The sequence below is a fragment of the Podarcis gaigeae genome (genome assembly GCF_964106915.1).
Source record: "Podarcis gaigeae genome assembly, chromosome: 4".
Classification (NCBI taxonomy): domain Eukaryota; kingdom Metazoa; phylum Chordata; class Lepidosauria; order Squamata; family Lacertidae; genus Podarcis; species Podarcis gaigeae.
Genome location: NC_139677.1, coordinates 14,220,152 through 14,246,578, shown reverse-complemented (window position 1 = coordinate 14,246,578; position 26,427 = coordinate 14,220,152). Strand labels below are relative to the sequence as shown.

Below are 26,427 nucleotides of genomic sequence, written 5' to 3'. Positions count from 1 at the left end.
AGGGGCCCCGAATACTTATTTATGTTATACGTATTATTTTACAAAAATAGCACTTATTTATTTAAATAATGTGAGGTGAAATTATTGGATTTTGCTTTAAAATATGAGACTGTGTTAAATGCTGCAGGAATTTCATCAGAAATCGAAAGCTTGAAGAGCCAGACACTACCAAATCTCCCGGTTCCAGAGACAGCAAAAAATTTAGACCTGTTGAAATTAATTGTGAATATTCTGTTAAAATATCTTATCCAAAGTTAGGAGCATACTTGCTCTTTATCGTTTTATTACAACCGTTTGTCGGTTTTTTATGTTGTAAAACACGTGGTTGGCTTACAGATGCATTTCACGTTGTTTGCCAAAGGAGTCAAGCTATTTAGTTTTGGTTCTACTCATTCATATGGCAAAACTAGAAATATGGGTGATAAAATTCACAGACATTTATTTCAAATTATTTCACCAAAAGTTCGGTAAAGTTTCTCCAGCTTTAATGCTTAGATATGAGAGGATTTAGAATGTTTCACTTTTGAATCTACTGATTTCAGATATTTGATAAAACTTGCCTGCATCACTTTAGTTTAAGATTCCTGCTCATTGCAAAAACTTACTGATTTCAGTGAGTTTACTCTTAAGTATGATAGACAAAGCAATCCACCACTACCCTTATGCCTGGCTGAGGCAACTTGGCTAGACAGAGTTGTCCCTCTTCCCTGCTTTCCTGGCTTAGTCAGCCTCCTGCCAGCTGCTGCCACCAGATTGATGCCATCAGCATTTCCATCAGAGTTGATCTCCTCCTTCCATCAGTTACCGTATTTTTCGCCCTATAGGACGCACTTTTTCCCCTCCAAAAATGAAAGGGAAATGTGTGTGCGTCCTATGGGGCGAATGCAGGCTTTCGCTGAAGCCTGGAGAGTGAGAGGGGTCGGTGCGCACCGACCCCTCTTGCTCTCCAGGCTTCGCGGACCTCTCCGCAAGCAGCGGGAGCGCTTCCGCTGCTTGCGGAGAGTTGCCTGCATGCCGAAGCCTGCGCGCGCTGAGCTCAGCGCGTCCAAGCTTCGTGGACCTCTCAGCAAGCAGCGGGAGCCAGCGCTGGGCTCCCTCGGCTTGCAGAGAGCTGCCTGTTTGGGGTCGGGGGAAGCTCGGGCCTCCCCCGCCCCAGCCCCGCGCCTGGGGGGAAAAATATTTTTTCCCCTTTATTTCCCCCCCAAAAAACTAGGTACGCCTTATGGGACGGTGCATCCTATAGGGCGAAAAATACGGTATATAGGCACACAGGAGGCTTGTAGGTAGTATGGCTGCCAGCAGGGGCCAGCATACTGTTGGCATCCATCTGTCTCAAGAGACAATGGAGTGCACCTCCGCGGGTGAAGTCAAACCATTACATTAGCAGCACTGAAGTGACCTCTCCAGGATGCAAGTGTGGCCAGTGTGTATGGAGATCCTGGGTTGCCCAGACAACACCCTCCTCTCAACTTTGCTGATGTGGTCCAAAGGAAAGCAGAGAAATATGTTTGGCACCAGCTTGACTGCAGGAGTTGCTGGAAGGAAGTATACAAGGTATATACAAGGCACCATCGTACAACAGAAAGCCCCAGAACAAGGCATTTAAGGGGAAGGAGGCTGAATCCCAGGACAGCCTTGCTGCCATCATATGACAGCACTGGGCATGATCCAGGCCCAATTGCGCTTCCCCACTTTTCTGCTGCAGCCACCATGAAAATCAGGTCTGCAGATACGATTATTCTGCTGCTCCCCAAAGCCATACCGGTGGTGGTGAGTAATTTAGATTGTGCCCTTGGATATCACACCCTTGTTTTCATTTACTTTAAGAATGTCTTCTGGCTTAATACTACAGTTCTTAACACTATCTTCTTTTCAAGGCATTTAAAAAATGCTCCATGCATTGTATTTCAGGATTCAAGCGGCCGTGTCTAAGTGGTTTTCCATATGTCTGAAATTCAGATGGAAAACACAGCAACCAGGATAAGCAGATCCTCTTTATGGCACAAAGAAGTTGGTTTGAGATGAACTGTTTTTGAAGTGTTGGCGCACTTTCAAGCTAATATTAGAGACCTTTGCATGAAATCCTACCTACTCTTTGCTAGTTGTATGTAGAGCATGCTTCTTTCCCAGCTAACAGTGTTATTGCTGTTTATCTGACATATTTGGGAAACCAGATCCCACTCTGCTCCTGTTCGCCTCATTAGGGCTTGGTGCCATTTAGATAAGGAAACGGATGCATTAAGAGAGCATCAGAGGGCCAGGAAACTGGAAGGGTATTGAGCATGTAGTTGGCAGCGAAATCATTATAAGGAAGTCACCGAAGAGCAAGCGCAGACACTCAGGAATAAGGAGACACCAGGACAAGAGATTCTACTCGTGGAGATTCTTAGGTTCCTTTCTCCTCTAAGTACCTTCTGTGAGAGACCCTAACCTGATTTTTAGCATGATAGCTGGTAACAGCCCTGATGATCTGGCTCTTGGGGCAGCTTAGAGGTATGTGGTTGTTTCATGAATGAGAAAAGCTTGGTTTGTGAAAAATGCCTCTGTCTGCTTCCTTTTCTTCTGCAGCCTGCCACTAAGTAGACAGACCCAGCGTGACCTGAAGCAGAGGACTTTGGCTCTCAAGAGTTGGCCTGTACTTTCCATCTTGAGCTATATAGTCCATTCTTTAGTATCTGCTTCCTGGTTTTGCTTTGCCACTCCTGATCTTTGCCCTGGTTCATCCTGGAGCTTGTTATTTTTTTATCAGACTGCTTTTCTGGCTGCTCCCTGAGGCTTTCCTATGCACTCATCTGTTACTGATGGTTGTTTTGCCATGAACCCTCTGGTTCAGGGGCTTTAACTACCAAGACTTGTAGAGGACTTGCAGAATCAGAATCAAATCAGAATGCTTCGATGCAAAAAGGCTTCGCCTAATTTGTAAATTAGGTGCCATCTTTATCTAATTCATAAATTAAACAATGCCTCGGTCTGACTTGTGAGATTGCCTATGAAATGCTCAAAAATTGATACGTTACTGTCGGATAAAATTTGCAGTCTGGTGCCAAACTAATGTCTAGTTTTGACTGAAACTAGACATAATTCTGAAGATCCATAATTAGGATCCTCTGTTGTTTAAATTAAAATTGTGAATCAGTTGATCTGGGGAGGGACATTCTAATCCAACCCTGTGGTGTTTTCCCAGTTAAAACAACCCGCCTCTGAAATTGCTATTATATCTTCACATTTTCCCCATAGGAAACGAAGCTGCTCAAGGAAGGGCATTTTAACTGGGAAAACACTGTAGTGGGGAAGAGGTAACAGCATCTCTCCCCATGCTTTAGTCCCAGACCAATTCATTTTCCTGTGTGGGTGCCTTTTTTAAAAAACAACAACAATGGAAAATTATAGTCATGGATCTTCCACATCGCTTCACCTTTATGGTTTGATGAAACCGCCATTTCCTTTAAAACTTTGTTTGTTTAATTCATTATGCAGTGAAGTGGCAGGTTTATAAGTCAAGCAGAAGTTTTGCTCCATTTAATGTTACAAAAGTGACGGAAGCTTTGTTTAGATCTCAAATTAGGCAAAGGTGTCACTAATCTTAGGAATTAGGCAGAGGTTATGTGACTGAAGTAGTAATGTTTCCATTTTCATGAATTAGGCAGAAGATTTGTTTAATTTGAAAATTATCAAAAGGCAGTGCCTAATTTGTAACATAAAACAACATTTTGCTTATTGCATTAACAAAACAGTTCCACCAATTTAGCGTAACAAGCCTTTGGCAAGAACTCTTTAAAAGCCCATTTGTAATCTAATTGTTATCCACCAGCCCCCTTTTTAAAAGCTACAAAAGAGTTTCTAAGCCCTTTCATGTTCTCTGTGATAATTTGTTGATAGACTCTGTCGCATCAGCAAAAAAGATGCTTAACTATAAACAGAAGGCCACATTCACAGCTTGCTTTCTCTAGATTTCCATTCTAGTTTCAGTGCTGATATTATCATGCAGCTTCAAATGAGGTCAGGAAATAGCTAATTGTTGTCAATTCATACTGCACCTTTTCATCCTATACACGGATGTGGCAAGTTCATTCTCCAAGCGCAGATCCTTTTCTAAACAAAACAGCAGCACCCATTCACAAGAATTCTCCCCACACAGAAAAGGGGGAAACCCAAGTGGGGACCCCAAAAGAACTGTGCATGCACTGTGGTCATGGAATGCTGGCAGGCTGTTGAGTAGGGACAGAAATGGAATGCAGTTCCTTCCAAAGAGTATGGCTGGCTGGCTGAAGGCTTGAGTTGGAATAGGAGCACCACATACTGCAACATTCTGTTGCAGCTCCCACTTTTATAATACTAACGTTCTGGTTCTTAGGAAATTATTTCATGCCAAAACAAGACCATAATACTTCTACTTGGATGTTGCAAAAGAACTTTCTCTTCTCTGTAGAGACAGCGTGCTGCTTGTTCTTTTACTAAGTGTGCCCAATACACCTGAATGTTTTCAGTAGTAATTGGCTGGAGGTCTCCACTGAGCAAAAAGCTCTCTACCCTAGCATTTTTACCAAGTTATTTTGGGCAACAAATTAATCAATATCTTTCATAGACCGGGCTTTCTCTAAACTTGTCAGTTTACTCTAATGTATGTGTTTGCACGCAAACCCACATTTTTCTGCCCCAAGAGTTGTGCAGCCTACCATTCCTCATGGGACTTTGAGCAGCAATAAGAATGTAAAAAAATGGTCTGAAATATTATTGTACAATTTATCTTATGGAAACAAGACCACTGCTTTAAAAAGACAGTCTTGTTTTTTGTGGCTGTTTGAGATAACCCAATCTGATGCTTCAAAGAAGAGACTGGTAGAAGCAAAATTATTCAGCTGCAAAAATTATGGAGCTAAATACAATGCCATTGTTTCATTTATACTCATGTCAACCCACTGGGTTACCGTAGGCAGTATTCTTCAGCCTTGAGTCTTGAGGTGTTGGGCTGCAACTCCCATCATTCTGGCCATTGGCTAAACTGACTTGGGATGACTTGGAGCAGAGAAATATAAATGGTATGTTTCTGTTCTGGAGGTTCACAATTTAAAACATTTAAAACAGGAGCAGCAACACAAGGAAACACAAAAAAACAAACACAATTCTATTGGCTGGCCAACTTCTGTGTTTGGGACGTTACTCTGTTTTCCCGTCCTAGAGGAAGACCCATGTTAGTCTTGCAGCAAAGTCAACAAAGAGTTGTGTCACACAATACTCTTTGTTGTCCTGTTCTCCATGGCATTTCTATAGCAACTACATCTTTTCAACCCCATCATGAAAGGTCAGGTCGAACAATAAAGTTGACATTCCAACTACATATGGGCTCAGGTGGCATGAATTCATAAATCAGTACAGGAAAGGCTGAGGAACTAATGTTCTTCCTGAAATATGCAAGTACTGTATACCTTATGTTAAATGTACAGAATATCATTACTTATTTGCCCACCGTGTAAGTTGTTAAGGAAATTTTTGCATCACCCCATGATTAAATTTTGGTTGGGTCACTAAAGGTAAAGGGACCGCTGACTGATGACTCGAGGTTGCGGCGCTCATCTCGCTTTATTGGCCGAAGGAGCCGGAATACAGCTTCCGGGTCATGTGGCCAGCATGACTAAGCCGCTTCTGGCGAACCAGAGCAGCACACGGAACCACCGTTTACCTTCCCACCGGAGCAGTACCTATTTATCTACTTGCACTGGTGTGCTTTTGAACTGCTAGGTTGGCAGGAGCAGGGACCGAGCAACGGGAGCTCACCCCGTTGCGGGGATTCGAACTGCCAACCTTCTGATCGGCAAGCCCTAGGCTCTACTAAAAGCAGATCTGGACACATGGGGTGATGCTTTCTATTCTTCTCTCACTAAACTTTTCAAAAATACTGTGATAATTGAACATATATCAGAGGACCAAATCCTATATTTCAGCTGTTGTGTAGAAGACACTGGAGGTCCTTCATCTCCACACAATTAGAGTGTTGCTTGGCAAGTAAATCAATTCCATTACATTAAGAGTTTTCATACCATTATTTCACATTCTTGGCGGCAGCTGGAGCTGACTTGTCACCACGCAAGGTGGATTTTTGTCTGCATCATGACTTAGAAAGGGAGGCATACACCTCCTCACATACTGAATTCCAATAACTATTGGGGGGGGCTGCATTTGTAATTAATTAAAGAAAAAATGAAGATGTAGTTGCACCCTGTTCATTAACCATAAGGTATAGCTTGGCTCAGTCACTAAATTTGACCAGGGAAACTAACTTATTTTGATAGACAGCCATGCCATCTGCCAGGCCAAATATCTGTTGGATTTAGGGTTAAGGATTGGGGTCCAGAGTTGAAAGTGACAATGTAATCAGCTAAAATGCATTTAAATTGATTGTGTTTCAGTGGCACTTTCAGGTAATTGGTTTTGCTATATGCACCTGTTCTGGCCCTCGCTCAACAGTGACTCCTTGACTCAGACAGGGCTTGATTTTGATTAGTGTTGGAACGCAGCTGTGAATGCAAATTACTCTGTCACTAAGTGATGCTTCTGTTTGTTATTTTACCACTTCATTGGCTTTCCAGTGTCGTGAAGTAATTCCTAAATTTACCTCTGATCTCTGTTGATTTATGAGAAGGGACCCTCTTGGAACTTCTCTTCATTCCCATGAAACACAAGATGTAACGGTGCTGCAACTTCCAGGCCCTACAGGCAGAACCTTTGCACGTAGGGGAGGAGAAAATATGGCTATCCCCCAAGCAAGTTCCCAGAATTCCTTTTGTGTTTCTAGAGAGTCAATTAAAATTTAAACCCTTCAGAAGACTATGGACTACGTGAGCATATAGGCTGATCGTATTGTTCATTCTAGTCGTAACAGTGGGACATGACTTGGGCTGTCACAGCTAAAGCCGCACACTGGCCCTGTCCAATTGCAGCCCCTGCCAGGGAAACTCCCTAGCTGTCAACAAATCACAAGATGGCTGTGGGGACTGCCATAACTCTCTCTGACATCAATGTTACACAAGTACTGTTTTCCATGGGTGAAAGCTATGCGGCAGGAGACAGGCATATATACTGTATGTATTGGTCTTTCCCTGTAGGTTTGTTAGTGACACCAGCAACATTCTCCAATATGTGGAATCTGAAAATCACTGGTGGTTTGCTGACCCCATTTGGAAGATCATAGAATTCAATGGCTAGACAAGAAAATGGGTTTCTGGATGCAGTGGGGGGGTGTGTGTATTTAAAGCAGTGATGGCCAAACTTGGCCCTCCAGCTGTTTTTGGACTATAGTTCCCATCATCCCTGACCACTGGTCCTGTTAGCTAGGGATGATGGGAGTAGTCCAAAAACAGCTGGAGGGTCAAGTTTGGCCATCACTGATTTAAAGGAATGAGACATAGGGCATGGTAAAGAGGTTGCTTGAGGGAGGAAAAGAGCCCATCAGTATCAGCAGGGAGAAAGGAGTATGGTCACCAGTAGGTCCAGATACGTTAGACCATGGTCGGGATTTCTAATAAATTTAATACTCCCAAGAAATAAGCAGACTGCAACAGTCTATTTGTTAAGAAAATGTTTCTCATAAGCTTGCACTTTTTTCTTCTCTTCACAGCCTGGTTTCTTAACTCTCCCTCCATTTCCAATCCTTTTCTTTCATACAAGTACTGGGAAGAAAAATTGGGATTCTCTGTTGCTTGCCATGATGTTGGCAAAAGGCTAAGCTAATGAATAAATTACTGGTCCTTCTTCCTTTGGGACTCTTCCCTTGTTTATGTGCAATAGTATGTATGGATTCTACTACTACATGATTGTATTGTGGATGTCCTATTGTTTTTAATAATGTAGAAGATAGTTTGCAGGACTGACTTTTCATGGATGTAAAGCACAATATGATGAATATTTTCCATGTTAAATTATAGTGATGTCTAAAATAAATTGTTTTTCCCATCATTGTCAATGATTTTCAGTAAAAAATGAGACGATGTTTAGTAAAACTTCTAAAGAAGCTGTAAAAATGATTATGGATGGAGAAACACATTTTATTGAATATAACTGAAGTGTGACTTAAATATAAACAGCAAATAAATATTGACTGCATTTGTAAAGCAGGAAACTTTTGTTTCATAACGCAAATTTCTGAGGGACCAAGTGAATGTGTGTGAATAGTTTATTTTCCTATGTTTGACAGCAATCCTATAGCATGATCCACCAGTATGAGCGGGTTAGGATCCAGCAGATCTCTAGCTAAGCTGGCAGGTTCCTGGTACAACCAGGCTATAGCAGTTTAGCTCCCACACCCTTCACTTAGCTGCAGATATGCTGGCATATCACCCCCATTCCAGCTGTCGGGACCCAGCTGGCTAAGTTAAGCCTGGTGGATTTTAAGATGGTGTAAGTGGGTGGCGCTGTGGGTTAAATCACAGAGCCTAGGACTTGTCGATCAGAAGGTTGGCGGTTCGAATCCCTGCAACGGGGTCAGCTCCTGTTGCTCGGTCCCTGCTCCTGCCAACCTAGCAGTTCGAAAGCACATCAAAGTGCAAGTAGATAAATAGGTACCGCTCCGGCGGGAAGGTAAACGGTGTTTCCGTGTGCTGCTCTGGTTCGCCAGAAGTGGCTTAGTCATGCTGGCCAAATGACCCGGAAGCTGTACGCCGGCTCCCTCAGCCAATAAAGCAAGATGAGCGCCGCAACCCCAGAGTCGGTCACGACTGGACCTAATGGTCAGGGGTCCCTTTACCTTTACCTTAAGGCTTGAAAAGGGGGCATGCTGGAAACATGATGAGGGTAGGATCAAAGAAGGGAGATTTAGAGAAGCCAATTCAGTGTCATGTGACCTGGCAACATGATATGAACTAAGCTGGCCAAAAGAGAGGCATAACTCAAAACACTATTTTAAAGGCTTGCCTTCGCTTTGCCAGGCTTAGACCATTTCAGCAGCAGCTCCACTCCTGAATGAAGATTGGATGTGTAATTTTATGCCAGTATTGGCATACCTTGGGGTCTGAAATTTCAGCAGTGCCCTGTTTGATGCCAAAATTGGACACCCCTACCCTGTCTGTCACCTTCTATTCTACATAATAGTTGCAGCACCCCCTGAGGCTCCATGCCCAATGCAACTGAACAGGTCACATACCCCTAAATCCACTTCTGATGCCGGCTTAATTTTCACCAGATTGTTTTAATGCCAGCTTCTTGTGTAGATTATTGCTCCCTTGTGTTGTCCTTGCTACAGGGCAGAATATGTATCTCTGTCTCCCCTCCAGTCAATGAATGTGGATGCTTCCTTGCTTTAAGATGCTCAGAGAATACAAGTAATAGATCACTTGCCAACAATTTTCACATTAAAAACACATGCTGACTGGAGATAGACAATAGGTTTTAAGATTGTTTAAGGTTCAAGAATAGCAGAGTTGTCAATTCTGATGTGCATGTTCCTCATTTTACTGCAATCTGAAGTCAAACAAGCTTGGCACTCTAAAAATCAGTAAAATTTCTAAAGAGAGATGTGGAATGAGCATGCACAGCCTGGGCAATTATGCTTCTATATCATACCTTTTTCAGCTTTCTGAAGAAATTACTATATTTCTCCAACCAGATTGCTGGCACCTGTAAAAAGAATGAGATTTGCCTGCAAATGGATCTTCCCTTTGTCTTATCAGTGCCATACATCAAGGAGAGGGGATGAAAATAGGTTCTTAAAATTTGCTGCAGTAAGCTAGTGGTAGTAATCAGAGTCAGACGAAAAATGAAATCAATTGGAAATGCTTACTTAAATCAAAGCACAGAAATGAGGCAAATATGCAAACTCAGCAATAATACCTGAATGAAATACCTGAATGAAAAGAATGCATGAATGCAATATAAGAGAGCAAGAGCAATATAAATGGAAAGCAATATTTGATTGGCAAATAAAAATAATTAATTGGACAGTTACCAGTAAATCATATTGTTGCATGCCACCCCAATCTCCGAGCAGTGCAAGATTCCAGGGGTTCCAAGCGCTTACCCAGGGTTCATGTTTGCTTTGGAATGAGATACAGCAGGGACTGTGGTGTCTTTATGGTTTATTTACACATATATACAACCTGAGCCTACAATGGAGGGGTTTACAGCATTAACACCCCAAGAGGTCCTCGCTTCCCCCAAACAGAAATCAAACCTTGTTTTGTCTGTCTCTCCAGCTTGCTGCTTTTCTTTTTGCTCTCATCAATCTACCAACTCTCTGTTCCAAACTCTGCCTTTGTCCTAAGTACCTCGAGTTGAGAGAGGGCCCCCGACTTGCCTTCTTTGTGCAGAGCCCCATCCTTTGTTACCTTAACAACCCATTATCTTACCAGGAAGCTAGCCGGGCTATTTCAAGAATCAGAAAGGGGCGGGGTTGGCATTAGAAGGGTCTCAGCAGACAAGCTACTCCATCCCCCAAACTCATAATAATATATATTACTAAGCCCCAAATTGCATTCTCCCAAAATTTCCACCAGTCCAAACTAGTTAAAAGCTTTGCTGTGCTACAGCTGTACAGTCTCTTATTCTACATATTATGAAAATTTAAAAAGTAAAATATATAACTACCTTTTCAAGGAAGTATTCAAATGAACCAGTTTCTGCAGGTTCAAGAAAAGAGCTGAGATATGAATACAGGATACTTTGGATAGGATCCAGAATGGTGACTGGAAGAAAGTTCTGGTGAAAATTGAAGGGAAATTAAAATAGTGAAGTCTGAGCCTCACAAAGGAATAAACAGAAAAATAAAGAAGGGGGGGGGGATAACTGTATCTGTTCCAATCTGTTCATAAGCCAAATCTCCAGACCCAAAAAGACTGGCTTAAAGAAAATGACCAAGAACAGCTTCAAAAACTGGAAATAGTATATTGTCAAAACACTTTTTTTTTTTTTAGGGGTCACTGTGCCTTTGGCTCCTTATGCCACCCTGCCAGTCCTGTGCCGCTTTGGGGGGCTGGGATCTGATCTGAATAATTTGCTGGGCTTGAGAAGAATTCAACAGCCATGCACCTTTCGATCCCAGTGGGATAAGCGGAATCAAAGGGTACATGGATGTTGCATCCTCTGCACTCGACCTGTGGGCGTTGGGGGGTTCACTCTTCAAGGGCTGCGTCAGCTGGCTGTGCTCCCCCTCCACACGCAGGCGGGCAGGAGGCACAGTGCGGCCCTGCTTGGCTCTGGTGGTGGTGTTGCTGTGGCAAGTGTAGGCAGCAAGGGCTGGACTGGCACAGCAGACTCCGTTCACACTCCGTGCCCCGGTGTATGTGCATGTGTGCCCCGGGCACCAGCAAACCATGCCACACCACTGGTCAACATGCAAAGGGTGAGTGAGGTATCTGCAGCTCTGGCAGACGTCTGTCCAGTTTATTATTTCCAATCCAGCACTTTTGGGCCATGTCGCCGTAGGGTCAAGGAAGAAAAGTTTTACACTGGAAGAATTTCCATGATGCCAGAGCTGCGATTACAGTTTCAGAAATTGAGTTGTGCGCCCGTCAATTCATCTATATTACAAACAAAGGAAACAGACCTGGAAGGAGAGCAGGAATGTGGCGTGAGAGAAAGTGAGCTATATAAAAAAGGAGATTCTGCCCAATGCTTTCAAGGGAAGAAATGGTTTTGCTTCACTTCCCACTACGACTGAGTCTAAGTGAGCATTGCCACTGGATTTACATTAAATTGAATCTTGGGGTTAATTAGGAGGGTTCCACTTGACAAACCATCTGTCAGGATTCCAACAGAAACAGAAAACAATTTGGTCATGTGTTGCAGAATTCCCCCTGAGGCTTTAGTGATACTTTAGATTGTCACCAAATTTCACCTGAAATGAAAATTGAAGGCAAATATAGAAGGACCTTGTTTGGTCAAAGTATCCGTTCACATTCTGAAGGAAGTTCAAAGAATTTCAATATGACTAGTGACAGTTTAGCATTAGGCTGGGTGTCACTTGAGAAGAACTCTTAAGTTGGATGGCTAAAGGAAGAGAAAGCCACTCCCGATCTCCGGAGGGGGGGGGGGTTGCAGGCTCACGCCCCCAGCCACAGCCATCAGTAGGGATTCCCTACTGATTATTATTCATATCCAGCGGCGGCCACCAATGGGCTTCCGCTAGGGGCGGGGCTTCCCAGGGGCACTTAAGGTCAGGGAAGCCCGGGCTTGCCCCTTTCCTCTTCTGCAGCAGCCGCGGTTTCCCACCCTCCCTCCCTTTAGGTGTGTGCTTGGTCTTTGCTATGGGCTTCGGCTGGTCGCCGCATGGGGCCTGGTAGGAGTTTTTCCATTTGGCTAATTGGCTAATTTTGGAAGCCACTTGGTTTTTTCGCCTACCTCGTAGCAAACGTCACAACTACCTGGTTTTGGCGGTTAGGCATTGGCCGGGGTATTGTTATGCAAATGAGGACGGGGGGGGGGGAGGATCGCCATCACCTCCCCCAATGCTTGGAGGGTAGTTCGTTAAAGGACTCCGGGGAGCGACGCCTCATCTGAAACCTACGGAGGCTAGGGCCTAAAGCGCGCTCCCGAGCGGTAACCCCTGGGGGAGTGCCTACGGATGTGCATCTCGGGGGCTCCCCCTGTTGGTGCTTAACCCTCCCCGGTTAGACTGGATAGACTGTTAGGGCCAATGCCTAAGGCCAATACCGCTCTTACCTGTAATCAATAAAGTTGTGGCCATTTTCGCCCATCAAACTTAATTCTGTGGTCTGGTGTCTTTATTTACTCCATCTGTGGGAGGGGGCGGGTATTGCCACGCAATCATCCATCCTTAGAAGTCTCCAGTTACTACTTTTGCCTCCTTCTTCAACAACTTTCAGGGAGGCAGCCATGTTGTTCTGTCACAGCAGAAACAATAGAAGACCATTGTGACACTTTAAAGGCAAAAGAACATGCTATAATAAAAATGTGGTTGTTGCAGAAGCAGTTGCAACCAGCCACATCCTCAGAGTTAAAGTTCTCTATAGACATTTTAATAGGAAAATTGGTGAGCGACTTCTCCCAGCTAGTGAACAGAATGTAAGTGAGGCTGGCACAGTTTTACATTGCTGAAATCCAACTTGTTAAGGCTGCTTCTTCTATGGTGAACATGTGAGGTGCAAAAGGTGGATGATAATTGTTTAAGGCCTGGCAAATTCATTCTTTCTTTTTCAACTAGAGAAGGAGGTGGGGAGAAAACAAATGTGACTTTAACTAAATGTCGGCCTTTCTACTAGGTCCATTCTCTAAACTTATTTTCTTAAAAACAAACCACGGGATGGTTACAAAATATATACAGTGGTACCTTGGTTTTCTAACGTAATCTTTTCCGGAAGACCATTCGAGTTCTGAAACGTTCAAAAACCAAAAACTCAGTACAGAAGCCTCAATACGGAAAACTCAATATGGAAAACTCTACAGAAACTGCGTGGCATGTTCGACTTCCGAGGCAAGTTTGAAAACCGAAGCATTTACTTTCGGGTTTGCTGCGTTTGAAAACCAAAATGTTCGTCAACGGAGACGTTAGAAAACTGAGGTAGCACTGTATATAAGTTCTACTCCCCCTCCTGCCCCTCTCAACCCTACAAGTAGGCTCATCGAATAACATTGCCTGTATCTGAAATTCATAACACACCATAACTCTCACACTTAATATCCTGGTATCCAATGCTTCCCTCAACCCTCTAGAGCAGATTTTGAAGGGGCACAAGGTTGTAGAGGAGAGGAGGCATCATTGAAAATGGCCTTCCATTCTGCTGGGCCAGCCAACCCATGAGGCAAGGCTGAGGCAATTCCCTCAGGCAGCAGGATCCACAGGGGATGAAGAACTATGTCTATCTTTATTCCCCCCTTGCTCCTGGTGTACTTCTGCCCTCATTCCTTCTTCCCTGGCTGGGAGGTGGGCGTCATTTTGGGGTCCACCTCAGGTGTCTAAATGTCTTGGTCCAGCCCTATCTCTAGGTGCCCTACTTCTATTCAGATCGGCTGGGGTTGAACTAAATGACCCTTGGGGTCCCTTCCCATTCTCTGATTCTATGACGGGGGAGGTTGCCTTGCAAGAGCCTTGGTTGGACATAAATGCCTTGCCTTCATATTCAGAATTTGGACAGTTGCACAGCCCTAGTCCATGACTTAGTAAAATAGGCATACATTCTAGTCAGAGAGGAACATTGCACTATTATACTAGTTCTGCCAGCACACGCATTTCTGCTTTCCAGACAGAACAATAACCCCTCTCCTATTTTACACCCTGTTCCGGGAGGTTATCCTCATCTCCTAGAGCCAATTTGTGGGGGGTGTGGAGGTACACAGGGGAAAGAGAGGGTTGGAAAGTCCCATTACACTAAAAGGGCTTGTGCTGGCACCTGCTACTGCAGCTATCTAGAGGAAACTGGTCCATAAGTTTCTACATTCCCATAATACACACTTCTCCATCCATCCATCCATCCATCCATCCATCCATCCATCCATCCAAGCAAGCAAAAGGCATTGTCACAGTTCAAGGACATATTCTGAAAGCTCTTGAGCAAGGTGCAGAGCTGAGCCAGTGAGGGGGTGGGGTGGCCTGGGGAGAGCCCTGTGGATGAGATAAACACACATATAGGGTCATCCCTGTCCTTAGTGATCTACTGCAAATCACCAACAGATTTGTGGGTGGTGTGCCCAGCCCTGTACTTGAAGAGCATAATTTCTGATCCCAGCAGGCTAAATACCATGAGTGGGATCTGAGTATGAAACAGTCTGCGCTAAATTAGGCCTTTTGCTTTTGAAGCTCCTTGGTGTTCAAATAGATTTTGCATGTACACTGCTGTTTGTTGTGGGTTTTGTTTCTGGTTTTTTTTTCATTTTGGGGGGGGGGAAACATATTATTAATGTGTGTTTTTAATGTGCGCTTGATCATATTTTGCATAATTATTTTATTGACGTAAACTGCCTCGGGCACTGTCTGAGGAAAAGCAAGTGTAGACATTTCATAAATAAAATAAATAATTGGTCTCTTGAGGGCAGAGTAAAGCTTCATTATGGACGCAGCAGAGAAATTCAAGGAACAATCCCTCAGAGTTGATGAGCAGGGGGCGCACCGTAGAGCAGTCGAAGGCAGCTTTTCAAGGATGAATTGGGCAAGATATTGGAGACAGGTGCATTTGGGTATTTTTGTCCTATGGTAGAGATGGATTTGCATCCTTTTACAGAATGCAACCCTTCTTGGTGGATTAATATTTTAAACAAGCCAAGCGTAATCTCACGAGAAAGCTTAAAAGGTTTCAGCATGCATTGTTGCTGTTTTCCAGTGCTAAGAAATTGCCTATGTATTTCCGATAGGCGGGTTACTCATCCTGCTCCTTGACACAACAGCCATGAGTGTTGAAGGAACGAGTGAAGAATTGGGCTGCCTGCTGGGCCTGGAGACTGTAAATCTGACAGTAGTGACATTTATGATCAACGTTAATGGGAATGTCAGAGCTACAGGTGTTCAAATAGATGAGTAATGCAGCATGTGACTATATGTGGTAATTAGCAATCCGCGGTTGCATGGGGGTTACGGGATCCAGGATAAATTGTCAGAGGCCAATTAAAATGAGGTATATTGAGTACGATAATCAAGTCTGGTTAGAGCAGTTCTCCAGTTATTCCATAATAATGCTGCTGAAAGAACTGAAAGGCTGCTAAAGGCCATCAAGCATATTCTGGCTTAATGCAGAGGCCATAGTTTGCTTGTGCGTCATCCCTTAAAAACTGGTGACACCTTGTCTCCCAAACGGGCATGCACATAGAGCATACATAAGGTGAATGATGTGCGTCTGGACCTAGAAGGACCAGAAAACTATAAACATCACCCGGGCTGCATTTATACTCTGTGTTCTAGGAACATCTTGTTACAGGCCACCCCGATTACTGCTGAGCTGTCCACAGGATTCCAGGGGACTTCGCCCTCAGCCAGCGCATGTGCTGCTTAGACACAGTAGAGGTTGTCATAGATTTAAGAAATATTATTCATTCACATATTTACACTTGAATTTAGTTGAAGGGAGTCCAGATCTTACAGCATGCATGGTCATTTCAAGAGGGTCTTGTCTCCCACAGCAGTGCAGCACTTGAGTCCAAGGCATCTGTCCCAGCCTGCCTTTCAGCCAGCCTGCCCAAGATGGATCTCTTTGTTCTCCCTTCTTCTTCTCAGCATACCTTGCTAAAGGCACTCTTTGCTTGTCACCTCACATCCAGTTACCCTGGCAAACTTCCAAATCCCCCGTCTGTTGACACCTCAGCATAATGGCCCATGGCCCTGCATCATCATCATCATCATCATCATCATCATCATTATTAACAACAATAATTTTATTGTTCATATTCCACGCATTTGGTGGGTTGCCCCAGCCGCACTGGGTGACTTCCAACACATATAAAAACATAATATAACAGCAAACATTAAAAACTTCCCAATACAGGGCTGTATTCATGGCCCTAACTTAGCCAGGTCATTTTGAGTAGGCTAGCCCAGGAATTCCTCTCCAGCTTGTATTTCTCCTTTTACAGTATATCCCAGATAATCAAAATCCTACCTTTTATTAATTTCTAGAGTTTAGGGCAGTCCCACCCCCAAACCTATAACAATATGAAGCTTGACTTTTATTGAATCAGACTATTAGTCCTTCTGTGTGTGTTGTGTTGGCATCCGTCTGTCTTGAGAGACAATGGAGTGCGCCTCTGGGGGTGAAGTCAACCCACTGGAGAATCACAGCACCTGCTGTGGCTGCAGAGACTGGTAACTTGTAACTGCTACCTCCCACATTGTTTTTTTTCTGCATTAGCAGCACTAAAATGATCTCTCCAGGGCACAAGCCTGGGTAATGTGTATAGGGGTCCTGCAATGCCCCCCCCCCCCATCTTGGCCTTGCTGACGTTCACATAGCTCAGTATTGTCTACTCTGGCAGCAACCTTTCAGGATTTCAGACAGCTGACGTTGCCCGGGATTGAATCTGAGAACTTTCACACGCTTAAAGATATTTAAACATTAAACAGTTTAGAAGTGCTTCTTCCCAAAAAAAGTGTGTGGGGGGGGGAGTGAACATGTGCTGTAACACTGAGCCACCAGTGTAATCAGAGCACCACTTCTCTTCGACCATATATTTATTTCCTGCAATGCAGCTGGGATATACTGAATTCCAGAAGAATTCCTGAGCAAGATAGCAGAAAGTTGCATTTGCCCCACTCCCACAATAAGTTGGTTTACCCATCTGCTGTTAACTGCACAAAAATTGTTTCTCACATAATAATAATAATTATAATTTATTATTACATTTGAAGACCAGCTGGTGAAACACAAGTGGAACTACAATCCCAAAAGCAAAACAAACATTTAAAACAATATACAGTCATACCTCGGGTTGAAGTTGCTTCAGGTTGAGTGCTTTCGGTTTGTGCTCTGCAGCAACCTGGAAGTAACGGAACACATTACTTCCGGGTTTCACCACTCACGCATGCACAGACGGTCAAAATGACGTCACACACATGTGTGGAAGTAGCAAATCGCGACCCGTGCTTGTGCAGACGCATAGGCGCGGGTTGCGCTTACTTCAGGATGCGAACGGGGCTCCGGAACGGATCCCATTTGTATCCAGAGGTACCACTGTACAACAATGGATTTTAAGTTTAGCAATGCAGTAGGCATATAAACACATAAAAACTTAAGATAGACTACCATAGAGAAATGACCCAGAATAGCCAGTGGATCCGAGTTTTGGAATTTTCTTAACCAACTAGTTTGAATCGGGGGGTGGTCTGCACCTACAGATCTGTGCGCAGAATCTGGCGACAATCAGGGTCATCTTGTGATCTTTGCCTAAGATCGAATTTTTGCTTTACCAGGAGGTCACATATTGTTTCCCTTTTTTAAGAGAGAGAGAGAGAGAGAGAGAGAGAGAGAGAGAGAGAGAGAGAACCCTGTTGTCACTTGTTAGGTTTAAAAATGCCAAAAATAACACCAAAGAAAGGAATAGCAGTGAGGGAGGAAAGCTAAAGGGGGAGGGGGAATCATTTTGACAATGTCAGTTGTAAGGTAAAGGGACTCCTGACCATTAGGTCCAGTCATGGCCGACTCTGAGGTTGCGGCGCTCATCTCACTTTACTGGCCGAGGGAGTACAGCTTCCGGGTCATGTGGCCAGCATGACTAAGCCGCTTCTGGCGAACCAGAGCAGTGCACAAAAACACCGTTTACCTTCCTGCCGGAGCGGTACCTGTTTATCTACTTGCACTTTGACGTGCTTTCAAACTAATAAGCACTAATACTCCATTTGGACAATGCAAATCTCCCCTTGCTGGTTTCACATATCTGTCTTTCCTCCCTACAACAGAGTAACAATAGCTTCGGAGGGAGCAGTTCAGACTGGGAAAGTGGGGTGAAGGGGAAAAGCTTAGCTAACCCACCTCTCCTCAGTACAACTCTTCTAACCAAATAATAATAATCTTATTACTGTATTTGTACCCCGTCCATCTGACTGGGTTGCCCCAGCCACTCTGGAGCACGTTATAGGTCACAGTTTGAGAGAGAGAGAGAAAATAAGAGTTGGGAGAGCTAGTCAGGTAAGTTGACCCTTACCTGGTCTTCATCATCTAGGAAATCTGAACTGATTGGTGGCTATCCTATGCCGCCAAATATAGGAAAGTGATAAAAAGATAGAGACGACCTAGATCCAGACTTTTAATAGTATCATACAGTACAATTTCTTTGGTTCTTTTCTTCAAGGACAAGAACGGTACCAGCTTTCCTTAAAATATAAGACCTAGTTTCTTATTTATGGCCCACATTTAGAACTAAAATTCCTATATCCAGCTTTCACATGCCGGCGTTTTATCTAGCTTATAAATAATCCAACAGTTGTCTGGCTATGCACTTTAATGCCAAGGCTGTAAATAAACACTTTATGTTGATGAGCCCCACTTAAAAATGCAGGCTTACCTTGGCAACCAGGTACTCCTCGACATGTCACTGGCATATAAATTCTTACATTTTTTTAGATCACTAGCTTGCTATTTTGCCCACTGCTTTGCAACTACATAAATTCAAAGAATTGCTTGCTGGCATCTCCTAATAACTTCTTAGAAATAACTAGGCATGCACTGCCAGAGTTCTAACAGGCAGGTTCACGCCAATATGTGGAATTCACACACACACACACACACACACACACACACACACCTGCCTCTTTGGTCTCTGAACTTTATCAGCTCCCAATCCCTTTGCAATTGTTGACTTCATTAAATACCCACAAGTTAGGAAAGAGCAATAGATAACTTAGATTGAAAACTCAGTACTTGGGTGTAAGTCCCATTGAACTCAGTGAGACGTCCAAGTTGGCATGTATAGGGTTGCACTTAGATAATTATGGGACATGATAGGGTTCACATTGCAGTCGGTTCAGCTTCTTTTAGTTATGGTTGCGAGTGCTATCTCCCTAGTTCATTATCTTGTAAGGACATGTCTCTCATTTCAGGTGATGATCACAGCAGAACCGTTATGTAGTCGTACTGTCTCTTTGTCCTAATTCCCTCCAACATTATACAATCTAATTTCTTGGGTATTTCTTCTGCCTGCCTGCTCCCTACCTTAACTTCCCTTTTTGTTGGATCATTTGCTCACTCAGCTTCCTGCGATCAGCCCCTTGCCTCATTCCTTTCTTTGTGTCAATAGCTCACAGATCCTATGATATTTCTTTCATATCTACATTGAACTTCCATCTCCCCCAAACAAGGTATGTAACAATCTCTCTCAAATAAGCTGGTCCCAGGATATCACTCACTTGGTGAAGCTAAGCAGGTCTGGATCTGCAGAACCTCCAAGTGTCCCTATTTTCCAGGGACAGTCCTGGATTTAGAGAAGCCATCCCGGTTTCTGATTGGATCCCAGAATGTCCCACTTTTCCTTAGGATACCCCTACCTTAATCAGAGAAGTCTTGAATGGTATGGAGTTATGTGACTGCAGAGCCAAAGAGATAAGTATCTATACAACCTTTAGAAAACAGCCCTGTAAAGGGAAGGTTTTTTTGAAAAAATGTTTAATGTTTAAAAATTATTGTTGTTATCATTATTGTTATTATTATTATTAAATAGGATGTCCCTATTTTCATCTGAGAAATGTTGGAGGATATGGGAAAATCTGTACTTGGATGGATGACTGCCTGGGAACCACATGAATTCTGCTGTAGGTTTCATAATGGAATAAAGGTGGAATATAAATGTAAGAAAATCAATACAGTGGTACCTCAGGTTAAGAACTTAATTCGTTCCGGAGGTCCGTACTTAACCTGAAACTGTTCTTAACCTGAAGCACCACTTTAGTTAATGGGGTCTCCCGCTGCTGCCGCCGCGCTGCCGTAGCACGATTTCTGTTCTCATCCTGAAGCAAATTCTTAACCCGAGGTAATATTTCTGGGTTAGCGGAGTCTGTAACCTGAAGCGTATGTAACCTGAAGCATATGTAACCCGAGGTACCACTGTACAGCCGTACCTTGGAAGTCGAACGGAATCCGTTCCAGAAGTCCGTTCAACTTCCAAAACGTTTGGAAACCCAAACGCGACTTCTGATTGACTGCAGGAAGTTCCAGCAGCCAATCAGAAGCAACGATGGACGTTCGGGTTCCGAAAGTCATTCAAAAACTAGAACACTCACTTCTGGGTTTTGATCGTTCGGTAGCCGATTTGTTTGGGAGTCAAGGCGTTTGAGATCCAAGGTACTACTGTACAGCGGTACCATGAGTTAAGTGCTTAATTCATTCTGGAGTTGCGTTCTTAACTTGAAACTGTTCTTAACCTGAAGCACCACTTTAGCTAATGGGGCTTCCCGCTGCCGCCGCGCTGCTGGAGCACGATTTCTGTTCTCATCCTGAAGCAAAGTTCTTAACCCGAGGTACTATTTCTGGGTTAGCGGAGTCCGTAACCTGAAGCATATGTAACCTGAAGCTTCTGTAACCCGAGGTACCACTGTATATAAATTCATCTTGGGCAGTCAGAAAGTTTATGAGCATTCCATTACATCAGAGCCAGTGTGGTGTAGTGGTTAAGAATGATAGACTCGTAATCTGGGGAACTGGGTTCGCGTCTCCGCTCCTCCACATGCAGCTGCTGGGTGACCTTGGGCCAGTCACACTTCTCTGAAGTCTCTCAGAGACCTCACAGAGTGTTTGTTGTGGGGGAGGAAGGGAAAGGAGAATGTTAGCCGCTTTGAGACTCCTTCGGGTAGTGATAAAGCGGGATATCAAATCCAAACTCTTCTTCTTAACCCAAGGCTGGGGAAAGAAATTCATCCCCAGTATTGGCCCAAAGTCAAGGGCTTTATAAGAGACCACACCTGTCTCTTGAACTCAAGAAGCTGCACACTGGCAAGGTATGTAAGAACAGTCCATGTTACAATTACTTCAGACTTCTTTATTGAAGTTGGCAGGTATCTGCCATCTTTGGTTTTCCTCAAGGAGTGTCACTAACCCAACAGTTCCATTTTAATTTTCTCTGTACATGACATTCCATCTTCTTGCTCAACCTCGATGGTATTTTTTTCTCAGTGCCCTCCAAGTGATTATTTACCTGCTGAAAACTCTGTTTTGGCTCTCCAAGGAGAGTGGTTGCTTTTGGCAGTTTTGCTTCAGAGGCCCAGTGGACCAGATTCGGTATTTTCCAGGGAGAGGAGGTCAGGTGTTGATGGCAGCTGACAAGTTTTAATTCCAGAGCTTCAATAGTGAGATGAATGGCACACTGACTGAACAAATAAATTAGTCTGGCTTGGAGGTTTGAGCAGCTTAAATTTATCATTAGGGAAAGGTGTAATTTAATTTCAATAAACAGAGGGAAACTTTGGGCTCTCCGGTGACAATACAAGGCTCTCTCAGTAAGAGCTGTGAGAAGGCATAGAGTTATTAATCTTTTAAGTCTTTGCAGCCTTTCTACAGTCAATTGTATGAGCCCGTTTAATAACATTTTGAAGGTCTGTTGAGAATAGCCTTTGAGTCTCCGTAAAAAAATTCCCAATACCTTATGAAAACTAATTAATTTTTACTCTCTTGCTATGTGTACTCCAGGAACCTGAGTTAGTACAGCAGTTAATAGGTAGAGAAACAGAGGCAAGTTGAGTTCCCCAAGTCAATATACAACTTACCAGTAATGATCTGAATCATTGTGATCCTATAACACTCTATACATAGTTTGTGAGTATAAGAGGGACTATTATCTGCCCCCCACCATTCCTGCGTGCTCTTTATGCAGTCTATTCACCTATAAATCTCTCCCCCCCCAAAAAAAATAGTTACACATATTTCTTGGAACATGGGACTAGAACAACTACATTGTCAAGTGGACTACTGGAGTAAGACCTAAGCAACCTTGGGTGCTAAGCAACCTCGGTGTGATGGAAGTAGGCGTTTCAGAGAACAGTGTTTTGCCCAGTCACCTTTAGAAAGATCATCTGAATTCCTTTAGGCTGCATGCTATAAAACAATAATTTTCCTCCCATGACTAATGGATCTGCAAAGGTAAACCCAATCAAGGGTGAACAAGGTTTCATCATGTATATTAGAAAGCAGCTGCAAGTGTGCATTGATTTAGCCAGAATATGCTCTTAAATCTTTTCATCTAACAATGAAGTCTGCCATCGTGAAAGAATAGGGATATCAGATTGTTATTTCCTTATATTTATTAATGGTATCTTTCTTGCCCAAGAATAATTTCACAGATCTATCCTTTCCTGTGGATGGCATCATTTTGCTGTCAATGGATTTACCGTTTAAGAATATCAAGAAATTGCACTTTGACAAATGGCTGCCTCGGACTCATAGAGCCAGTTTCTTCATGGGCTAAAGTGTCCTTTGTTGATAAGGCCGCCACCTTTTTCCAGACAACCACCGCCCTCCCATGAAATAATTCTGAGTTGTTTATTTCATAACAATACAGCTGCTTTGTAGGCCACAGAATAAAGGTAAAGGGACCCCTGACCATTAGGTCCAGTCATGACTGACTCTGGGGTTGCAGCGCTCATCTCACTTTACTGGCCGAGGGAGCCGGCGCACAGCTTCCGGGTCATGTGGCCAGCATGAATAAGCCGCTTCTGGCGAACCAGGCCAGCGCACGGAAACACCATTTACCTTCCCACCAGAGTGATACCTATTTATCTACTTGCACTTTGACATACTTTCAAACTGCTAGGTTGGCAGGAGCAGGGACCGAGCAATGGGAGCTCACCCCGTCGCGGGGATTCGAACCGCCAACCTTCTGATCAACAAGTCCTAGGCTTGTTTAACCCACAGCGCCACCCGCATCCCCTAGGCCACAGAATAGAGACACTTAAAAAAAAAAACTGTTTCTTCATCGTACCCATATTTCTGATGGATGGGTTTAGAGTAGGCCATGTACAGCATGAAAGAAAAGAGAGATAGAATCCAGAGATTTATCATAAGGCTGAGCTTGAGCATTTCCAAGGAGAGGTGTTACCATTCTAGTTTTGACTGCATTTTGATAGCTGGTGTTAATTGTGTTTGGGTACATTTGCATTTGAAGTAGCATACTTTTTTCCTTTTTCTTAAATTTTGCTTAGATTTCCAAAGCCACACCTACATACGTAGCGAAAAACATTTATATCATTATTTAGTGCATTTATTAGTCATTCGTTTTCACTAAAAGTGACCCAAAGCATCTTAGAAGAAGCAAACATTAGAACAAAGTATAAATACCAGAAAAAGATGAACCTAGAAAGCTCATTTATAATATATACTGTACATAAAAGTGAAAACCTAACTCACTCCACCCCACCAAAAAAAATAAGCATAAAAGAGGCCGAAATGAGGTAGCAAAATGTTAAAGTAGTAAAATGGGATGGACCATCTCAGACTACAAATGAGGTATCATTTATGGATGTTCTTCCATATGAAAAAGCATCTTACAGATATAGAATTGGGATATTAGGGAGAATATAGCCTCACCTGGATAGCTCAGTTGGTCAGAGGATGATGCTGACAATACCAATATTGCAGGTTCAATTCCCGTATGGGAGAGCTCTATATTTCTTCATTGCAGGGGGTTGGACTAGATGATCCTCAGGGTCCCTTCCAACCTGATAATTCTGTGATTCATTCTGATTTTTCTACATCTAGGAACCATACATTTACTGTGACACACACCATTGCAGTAGCTCTGGAACATAGACTCCACATTCCTATGCCTCTATAGGGATGCAGTTTCCTATAGGCTTCAATTGAGGTTCCATACAAAGCATTCTGTTCTACCAAAAATAATCATTTATAAGCCATCCTCCAGGATGCAAGTTAAATTCACCTCCTTGGTGCACTTGCCACACTGTGTTTGTGCTGCGGCACCAAACACACAAGAAGGGGAAATCAGAAGTGGCAGGGACTGCAACCGGCAACTGAAATGAAAAAGTAGGAGCTAGCAGGAGGCATGGAAAGAAAGGATAGGGGATGATGGGAACTGCCCATATCTGAAAAACCATAGAAAGGTGTCTGAGAATGGTTTGAAAAGCAGTTTATTTTATTTTTATTTATGACTTTCAATCTTATACATTTCAATAACTTTACAATCACTTCAACATTTCAAAACTTGACTTCCTTCCCCCTCCTTCTGCGGTTCCTTAAATTTATTTTTCATATTTTCTGCATATTCAAATTAATTTGCTCATTTATTCATCTTCTTCAAATATATACTCTTATAAAACTGCAGGTTATTACAATAATCCTGCCAGTGTTTTTATCTGTTTATATCTGTAAATATTCAATAAACTATTTTCATTCTTTTATTTTAAAAAGTTTGTTATCTTGATTTCTTATTTTTCCGATAAGTTTTGCCATTTCTGCATATTCCATAAGTTTTTGTATCCATTCTTCTTTTGCTAAGACTTCTTCTTCTTTCCATTTTGGGGCCAGTAACTTTCTTGTCGCTGCAGTCGCATACATGAATAAGTTTCTATACAGTTTGGGTAGTTCTGTCTTTATAATTCCCAAAAGGAAAGCTTCTGGAGTTTGTTACAAATGTTATTTTAAACATCTTTTTCAATTCATTATATATAATTTCCCATTAAGTTTTAACCTTACTACAAGATTTACCTGGCAGGGGAGAACCCATGATCATGAAAAGCAGTTTTACTAGTGTTAGCAAATTTCTTTTTTCAATATTCGCAGCTCCAGGTAACTCCAAATTTACTGAGAAAAACGTTCAGGACAGCAGCTGTATATGGTGAAAGACTCCTGGACATGGGAGAACTAACGGGCACGCTAGGGGTAGACAGTCTGCATTGAACTGAATATACCTTGAATATTTCAGATCTTGTGGAATAGTCCTTGAAGGCTGTACTCCTCCCCCCAGTTTCCCGGGAGTAAACCAGTCAACTTGAAAGGATTTACTTATGCATGGACATTCATAAGAGTGCAATACAAACAATCCATTGTAGTGGAAGTGAATGCTGATTCTCCATTTGAGGGGGAAAGCACTTCATCTGTCTGTCGGAATTGGGGGGTCGAAAAACCAGCTGGCTTGGCCCCAGCTGGAGTGTCTCCCCTCAGCCTTACCGCTGCGGAGATCCATCAACCTCTGCTCCAGCGTACATCCGTGACTCAAGCTTGCAAACGTGAGCACACTTTACTCAAGAGTGTAAACTACGCAACAGAAGAGGCTTGAGGCTGTAGACACATACTAAACTATGCATTTATTATACATAAATCAGGACAAAGAAAACATGGCATCTCTCCTTGCTGTTTTCTCAGAGAGAGACTAAAAACAAAAGCAATACAGAGCGGAGGTTCCACTCACGCCAGCAATCTGTGCTGGAATGTAAACAGACATGTGACATGTAACAATCCCATGTCTGCAGCAAAGGGTGGAATGGAATCCCAACACTGTCTTGGAAGGCAGTGCTTTTGCAGCCAGCGGTGACTGTGTCCTGACATTCCGCATCAATAGTGTCAATAATAATGCTGACTTACCCTGCAGGGATGTTGTAACATATGGTGAAATCTTTTGAACATTCCAAGGTAATATGCATTTGATTGGGGTTGATAGTGGTGGGGTCTACAGAAAAAGAGATAGAGAGGCTGTGGGAGTAAGCTGGGTTTATGAAGGTAAAGAAAGACAGGTGGGCAGCCAGGTAAGATGAAAGGGTGAGCCGGGTTTCCTTTTAAATGAATTTATTTGCAAGGCTGTGTACATTATTTGTTCTCAGGTTGTGTATGTGGTCACTTAGTAATCTAGAGGACCATTTTCCCAAGTGGTGGCTTACCACGACATGCATTCAGCAACTTAGTGAGCTGGTCGTGTTCATTGTCTGGCCCGCAGGTGACAAGAGCACAACAAGGAAGGTGGCAGCTCCCCTAGGAGAAAAGGCTACAACATCTGGGTTTTCTTCATTTGGAAGAAAAGGTAAGCAAGGATGGGGGAGAAACATGATACAGGTGTATAAATTTA

General features: G+C 43.2%; 1 long non-coding RNA gene across 5 annotated transcripts in view; it reads left to right on the top strand.

Annotated features, from left to right (window-relative positions):
- Positions 1 to 1,263: 1,263 nt before the first annotated feature.
- The window catches only part of LOC310842997, a 41,275-nt gene continuing 16,111 nt past the window's right edge, over positions 1,264 to 26,427 (top strand). Inside the window, exons 1-2 of one of the 5 annotated variants that reach the window (XR_014563424.1) lie at positions 1,264 to 5,411; positions 26,299 to 26,382. This is a non-coding gene — a long non-coding RNA (uncharacterized lncRNA). Of the gene's footprint in view, positions 5,439 to 11,422; positions 11,654 to 25,869; positions 25,998 to 26,298; positions 26,383 to 26,427 lie in introns of those variants that run through there. The other 4 variants (XR_014563425.1, XR_014563426.1, XR_014563427.1 and 1 more) reach the window with 4 other exon arrangements.